This window comes from Nothoprocta perdicaria, unplaced genomic scaffold, assembly GCF_003342845.1.
Source record: "Nothoprocta perdicaria isolate Ctin4 unplaced genomic scaffold, notPer1 scaffold_376, whole genome shotgun sequence".
NCBI lineage: Eukaryota > Metazoa > Chordata > Aves > Tinamiformes > Tinamidae > Nothoprocta > Nothoprocta perdicaria.
The window spans coordinates 500677-508284 of record NW_020455617.1 but is presented as its reverse complement, the minus strand read 5'-3'; the positions used below and the strand labels follow the sequence as shown (position 1 = coordinate 508284).

Below are 7608 nucleotides of genomic sequence, written 5' to 3'. Positions count from 1 at the left end.
ATTTAAATCCTCTACAGTCATTCATGTGTATTTCCCACCAGAAAGGACCAGAAGATCAGAACAGTGATTCAGTCTCTTCCAAGGTGGGACTCAAAGGCAAGTAGATCCCCACACCTGCCTGGCCAAACCTACTCTTTTTAGCATTCAGGAAAAGACACTGAGGAAGACCCAAAAGGCAACTTCTTTCTAATCAAGCTTGTTAGGTAGCAATAAAGAACATATAAATTATCTAAAGTCTCCACCGTAATTCAGTTATTCCAGATAGCCATCTGCACATGACCACAAACAATGTTCCTGGTGTGAGGCAACTGGATTTCTAAGGTRTAAATCAAAAAAACTAATTTACAAGCCACCATCAAAATGTTGCTGGATATCATGCTGGTTTCTCTCCTTCTGTTACCTGAGCGCACTGGAATCTTCAGGAATATTTTAGATTTGTCAGATGTGAAACCTGCAAGTCTGAAATTGAATTCAGGTAGGTGCTCAAGTCTTAAACTCAAGATAATACTGCAGATGTTTATTGACACTACCTGTGCTTTGACTGACTAAACATTATATTTGAATACACATTTTAGCAAGTCCAGGAAGAAATARGGATGATGTTTCTAGGGCTTTGTCAAACATTTTGAATGTAAMTTATGCAGAGTTAGTCTTCCTATGTGGCCAGGTGATAAGTAAAGTTTAATAATATGCCATTTAAATAGTTAGTTGAAAGATATTTCAACATAGCTGCTTTTCCAGAGGCTTATGYAGTAATAGACTGAAGTCAGAAATGTGACTGCAGTAGCAAGTAGGGGCATCAGACAGTGCAAAGATCAACTAAGAGATGAGTGGCCATAAATCCTGTATAAATGGGGAACAGCTGTATAAATATTTTTGAATAGGGTCTTGCTGGTAACTTGCACATCTTTGTTCCTCTGCCTGAATATTTGCCATCTTGGGGGGTTCCTCAGGGAACTGCAGCATCTCCTCAGCTGCCCAAAAGCTGCAGCCCATTCATAAGGACTACTGCATTCTAAAACCATGGTTTGAGCTAAGACAAAGCAACATACTAGTAACCATTCATTGTGACATTTAACTTGTAGTTCATGTTATGAATTCATATTGTGTGTTTAGAATTGAAGCTTAAGACAGAAGCAGAGGCTGGATACTGTAGGAAAGGAAATGGGTCTGGTGAAAATGAGATGCAGGGTGAATAGGAAAAAGTATATTTAAGTATAAAAGTATATTTAATTTGATGGAGCACATAGACTGAATSAATTTTACACAAGAGATCCTAGTGATAACAATGTGAAATTGATTTTTTTTTTTCCCCCTCTTTACTGCTGTGAGATTATTCCTCTAGCCAAAAAAGCTCTGGGGATGAGGTGGAAGCAGCATGCACTAAGTGTCACCAACTCCTCACTGAAATGCACAAAGAAGTGTTGGGCTTGTGGATGTAAACTTTAAACGTAAGCACCATGCATTATATTATACGTTGCCTTGTTGTGCTTTGTTATTGCTTGTCTTGCTCTCGCTTCTTTGACTATGGAGAAAAGTTCTATTTGAAGAAGAGGAACTTCACAGTGTTAGAAAAACATCTTAAATATATGTTGGGGACAACCTGAAATATTAAATGATAGGACGTAATCATGCATAGATGCAGTTGCACAAAATGATTCACTTGGAGGGTGGACAGAGGAGGATTTACAGGACAGGAAAACCAAGGGGTTTATAATCAAGACCTGTGGGAGTGTGCAAGTCTGTTTAGAGGTTTTCCCAAAGAGCTGAGTGTAGGCTCTGGATTTGGTCTTCACCTGGGTTACATCTGTGACAGGACTGCCCAGATTGACAGTATGGTAGACTAGAGACTGGATGGAAATGTGCTCAYCTCCCTGAAACTATCAATCCCTTAGATGAAGAAAAGACAAAAATAAAAGCAGCTCCATCAGCTCTGGGCAAAGCAAAAAGTCATTCTTCATATTTTTCTGTTTATTACATATACGGCACTCCTTTCAAGGCGTTTCCTATCAAGCACTTTGTCTTGACAAAATTTCAAATAATGTTCCTAAATATCATCCTAAATATTTAATACAGCTGAAGTGAATAAATGTGAGTAGAGTTCGTGCAGTTTGAGACTCAACAGTGTAACCTTGACACCTACAGTTTCTGGGCCAAGCAGAATGCAAATGATCACCCCCTTCCTCTCCCTCTATTTCCATGAAATCAAGACTGACCTTTGTGCTTCAGGTGCTGGTATCGTTGCTTTCCTTTAGCTAAAGAGAAGAGGTGAAGAGGTAGAAATAAAATTAATTTACTGCTGAGATAAGAGGCTGCAGTTCTGCTTTCAAAAGAGCTACATTCTTCTGTATCAGGGGAGAATTTGTACTTGAAGCTTAAGAGCCATTTTGAAGATGAAAATGGGATTTCTGAAGATAGGTAAGTGTTTCCATGGACAAGTGGCTGATTTTATGGGGCTTAATGACTTGGCCTAGCCATGGGCTAGTACTTGGAGCTCCAAAATATTTGCCTGACTTGATTAGCTCCTGCACAGGTATTATTTATTACCTCCTGTGGTGCTGTGCTRGTTGCACAGCCTACATGGCAGCTCCTACATGCCCTCTCAGGCTGGGGAGCCAGGCCAGCCTGTGCTCTCACYGCTCTGGACGCAGCACAGTTGTTCCTGGGGGCCCTCACATCCTCCCTTGGAGCTGAGAACTCATGTTTTGCTCCCTCACTRTAGATGAGCAGATAAGAGACCAAAATTGTGACTATGTGCAGGGAAGTAACTTAAAGATTCACCTATGGGCTTGGCTTATGGCACCAGAGGACCATTCAATTCATTTATTTTACTGCATGGTACCAATAGAGTGGAAAAAAAGGTGATTATTTCATCTCAGATGCCCCAGCAACCAGTTTCTGTATCAACTTAATAAAGGGTAATTTTCCACAATTGTGTTCACAGATCTTGTTTTTCTCAGCACCTGCACTTTACGAGCATCCAGCTGCTTGTTCCCATCCACTTGTCTCACAGACCCCAAACTATCTGAGTTTAGCGACAGTCAAAATAACATCCAGACAACTACACCTGGATCCTTCCAGTCAGGAGAATCATTACAAGGGAGGYAGTAGTTTCCAGATAAATATCTCCAGGAATAATCAAGAGGAGAGAATGACTGAAGTGAGATCTGCTCCAAAGATAGGACTAGTGCAGAGGCACGTGCCTGTGTGAGCACCACAAGCACAAACTGTTGATCCAGGTCACATGAAATCGTTCGCCCAAAGTCTAGGCTAATAATTCAGATACCAGAGCACCCTTCCTTCTGAAAATTGCAGGTGAAAACTATTTTGGCTTTGAGCTCCCTTTGCCATGATCCAAAGGTACATTAAAGCAAATGCTTCTCAGGCTACTTAACTCATAAAATGCACATGTTGAAATGAATAAAGTGTTTTTCTCCTACCTGAAATATAGCAGTCCAGAGGAAGGGATAGGGAATAAAATTTGCTGTAAAGAAAAATGGAAAAAAAAAAATCCTGGTCATTACAGTACTTTGCTTTCAAACACACTGTCAAGCCCCTGGCTTTCAGTAACTGCTCACCTTCTGTTCTTTTTTATTATCAAGGAAAACAGAACAGAAACCTAATCCAGTAACAATCATCTAAAAACTCAGCACTCAGCTTTAGGGTGAGGCATAACCCAACATTTCTGTGCAGGAAAATATTGGAAAAGGAAAGACTATCACAAATAGTCTGCAAGTCCRAAGTCCCTGCTATGTACCTCAGGTTCCCACTAATTTTAATAAGCCTACAAAGAAGAAAAAGGGTAAAGAAGGCAACCATGGTGTATGTTAAATGCAGATGAACCAGCTCACATGTGCTTTTCCACACATTAAGTAATTATATACTAATATTATTAGTATTAATATATATTATATTGTGCACTCATGCTGAAAACACACTGAAAAATAATAAAAAGCAAAAAAAAAAAAAACAACAAAACCAAAACCTGATGAGGCTTTTGTTCAGTGCTGGGCATTATTTTTACTRCATTCATCTCTTCTGGGGGCCCAATGCTAAGTTGACATGAGGATTTCAGAAAGCTCCRCCTACTTTGAGTCAGACTCAAACAATTAGACTCAACTAAACAAAATCAGACAACTTAGTAAGACCCGTTAGGTTYACGTATAGATACAAAATTCAATGTAATAATTTACATTATAACAGAATACTATGTTTCCTTTTGCATTTGGGACYTAGGCTTACTGTTTTGCACACATCCATTTTTAACTTCAAGGGTTTGTCTTATTGAAGAGGCATAGATTTCTAACACTGAAAACCTATTATGCTCTTCTTCCTATATGTTCATGGGTTGAAATCATATTTTCCACAATGGCAGCCAGTGGCTGTAATTCCAAGGACCTCGTATCCTTGCCAAGCAAGGGTGAGAACAGCRTCAGCTGTACGTAAAAATTGTTATTAAGATAATGCAGACTGGGTAACCTAATTTCTACATAAGCTCCTCTTCAAAACCAGGAAGGCAGAGAAGAAGTACCAGTTAGAAAGCTGGATTTGTGCAGCCTCACACTCCTTTTCTCTGCAAGTCCTAGAAAAAAGCAGCTTTCTTAAGACTGACAAGAAKCTCTCCCTGTAGATACATAGAGCAATACAATTAGGCATGCCTACAGAAATAAAGTATCAGCACGTCCTTGCATTTAAAGATTCCTGACAGAGATTAACTCACTTTGTTTTTCAAATCTCCTTAAAAAAGATGGCTGCAATCTGGCTCTGAAGGTCAATAAACACGGGCTATTTTAGACCTACGCTGCAGCGACTTGCAGAGCCAAGGGCACTCACATTCTTTCTCTTTTGCTCTTGAAATCCTCCTCCAGTTTCAGCCCTGGCACAGAAGCCAGAGGAGCAGCCTGGCTCTCAAAGCAACACAATGATTAAAGCATCAAGGGATTCTATTGTAAATGTGGCAAGGGCATCCTCTGGGAGCAGGGCACGCACCTTTCCTGGACTAGGCTAGATTCGCCTCCATCGTTTTAGAGAAAGCCCCAAGCAGAGCTCTTTGCAGCAACCAAAACCTAAAGCAACTAGACCACAAAGGAAGGATTATTCCTACTTTGATTCCCACTTTTATTCCTACTTTTTATTACTCTGGAGAAGTAACAAAAAATATCTTACCATCTATCTAGAAATACAGAGAAGCTCCTAGCAGTTACTAGGCATCCACTGCAGTGCTCAAACTGAGACAAATGCCAGGGGAATGTCCTCAGCTAGGATAACGTTCCTCACCTGGCAAGCACTTCCCTTTAAGRTGCTACAGCTGACTTAACCCTCAGCTGGCCATGGTATCGGGGGAAGGCAGTGTAAGTCAGAATGAACRAGTGAACAGAGAAATGTAATAAATCAATAAATGTAAAGCTTTGAAGGAGGGGAAAAGTGTGATTCTACATACTAACGGCACCTCAGCAGACTTCATCATTAACSCTATCACGAGTTAATGTTCCTATTGCTCCTAAGCATTCCATATGGGACTGAAGCCTGGATTACCTGATGTCCCAGATACAGGGGCTAGATGACAAGAATGGAGCATGAGCTGGGCTCAGCGTAGAGCTGTGTACCACAGCACAGGGCCTGAAACAAGTGTCTATTAATACTGCAGAGCTCACCCAACCACAGCACAGCACGTACAAGCAGGCACCACTCTCTGGCTAATAGAAGTTGCTAAGGAAACCACTTAAAAGCCTGTTTTATAATATTTGCCGTGTAATCAAAAGCCAGGCTAATTTCCTGCTGCCAAATCAGAACTGCTCTTCCAAGGCCTTTAAAAATGTTCTTTAATCCTTAAATTATGTTAGTAGTTCCTCACAGCAGACAAAGGACCGAATTTGTACCTGGGGTATCAGCTTTGAAATGTCACTGAAATTAATGCACAACCATTTTTCCATTGCACAACCATTGCAGAGATCAGATTTTTCAAATGCGYATTTAAAATGCAAAGCTATAATTACCGACATCCTAGTGCTTCTGGTAAGCAGCACTTCTAATTCGGTGCTTCACACCGATTCGATCCCAAGGACAAATTCAAGTTGCACAGCCAAAGTGCTATAAACAGAGGATACCAAAGGCACAATGTGAAGGGCTAGAAATATTCCACTCCAACATGTTTTTTTCCCTCTCTGTTTAAAAGAACAGATGGTTTGCAAGGTGCACAAACAGAAAAAGCCTCTTTTTTTTTTTTTTTTTTTTTTTTCTCCCCAGGGGAATTGCCTATTTGCCTGAGTATCCAAAGCCTTTTGGCTTCAGGATAAGCAAAGCACCAAAGAGTGGGGCAGTAGCAGAGCTGTCCAGGGTTGGATGGCAGCTCTGCACGCCTCCCCCACGTCACCTCACCTAGTTTGGAGGAGCAGCTTTGGAAAACAGACAAGAAAAGCAACAGCTCGTGCCAGTTGTTTGAAGGTCAGCGCTGTGAGCTTGCACAATGTTTGTGACTCCTATTCTCCCAAAGCACGGGATGATTTTTGGTCTCTGCTGGTCTGCTAGTAAACCTAGAGAGTACAGAGAGAAAATAGTGAGGCTATAGATTACTGCATGCAAACTGTGAAGGAAAAAAAAAATAAATAAAGCAGAATGGGAGGGCAAGTGGTCAGGAATGTGATGGAGAAACAAAACCAGATGTGGTACGCCAGGAAAGAGTGAGAAATATAATCTTGTAGGAGCAGAAATTCCTGGGTAAGAGAAATGGAATCTAGAAAAAATAACTCATGTTCTAGGGAGGAAAAAAAAAGAGAGAGAAAGGTGAAAATAGCAGTCTGCTACTGAAAACAAATGTAGCATAAGGCAAATCTCTCTCCTTTGGTTTCTGAGGGTTCTCCCCCATAGGTCTCTAACCTATGGTCTCTGTCACTGTACCAATAGTGATGCAAGTTCTATAACTTCATGTCCTGTTTTCATCCTCTATAAATATCCCTGTGCTGGGTTGGGTACATTTCTGCACAGACCTCTTCTTCCCAGGAAAGCTGCCAGCYCTTTTCACGGTGCCACGGAAACTGCTTTCCATGGCGTGTTGTTTTCCAAGGGAAAACCGGAATAATCTTTAAGAACAGCAGATAGGTTTGCTATCCTCAGCAGACTCACAGGGTCAAATTCAGTTCTAAATGGCGAGTTGGACCCCATGCATCTGGAGAGCAGAGCGTTCTTGTCGGTGCTCAGTGACTGCTTTTTGGAGTGATAGATTTGAAACCCACCGGGTTTCGATTTCCAAGGTCTCACTCTCACACAGCAGGAGGTCAACAGGAGAGCACTTTCCAAATGTTTTTATAATGGGAGTAATCAGATTTTGTCCAAGATCAAAGTGTGGGGTGTGTGGCACTACACCACCCAAATGAGCTCTTTAAACTGCCATTTGGATATGTGCCAACAGAGGAGTCAGGGGTTTTGTTGTAGCTCTAGSTGTTTGTTTTTATTTTTCTCTTTTCCGTCTGCAGAAAGAGCTGTCCTGGAAAATATCCGCTATGTTAACCGCAGATTTATAATACTGAGGATAGAAACTCTCATACATACCTAATCTTAACATCTAAGAATGTTGTGGGGGGCTTTAATTTATATATATATATATATATA

General features: G+C 40.9%; 1 long non-coding RNA gene across 1 annotated transcript; it reads right to left on the bottom strand.

Annotated features, from left to right (window-relative positions):
- Positions 1–233: 233 nt before the first annotated feature.
- On the bottom strand, positions 234–3460 carry LOC112951905. The gene is made up of 3 exons (XR_003250290.1): positions 3441–3460; positions 2217–2255; positions 234–459 (listed from the first exon to the last, which is right to left on the bottom strand). It is a non-coding gene; the product is annotated as an uncharacterized LOC112951905 (long non-coding RNA).
- Between the last annotated feature and the right edge of the window lie 4148 nt (positions 3461–7608).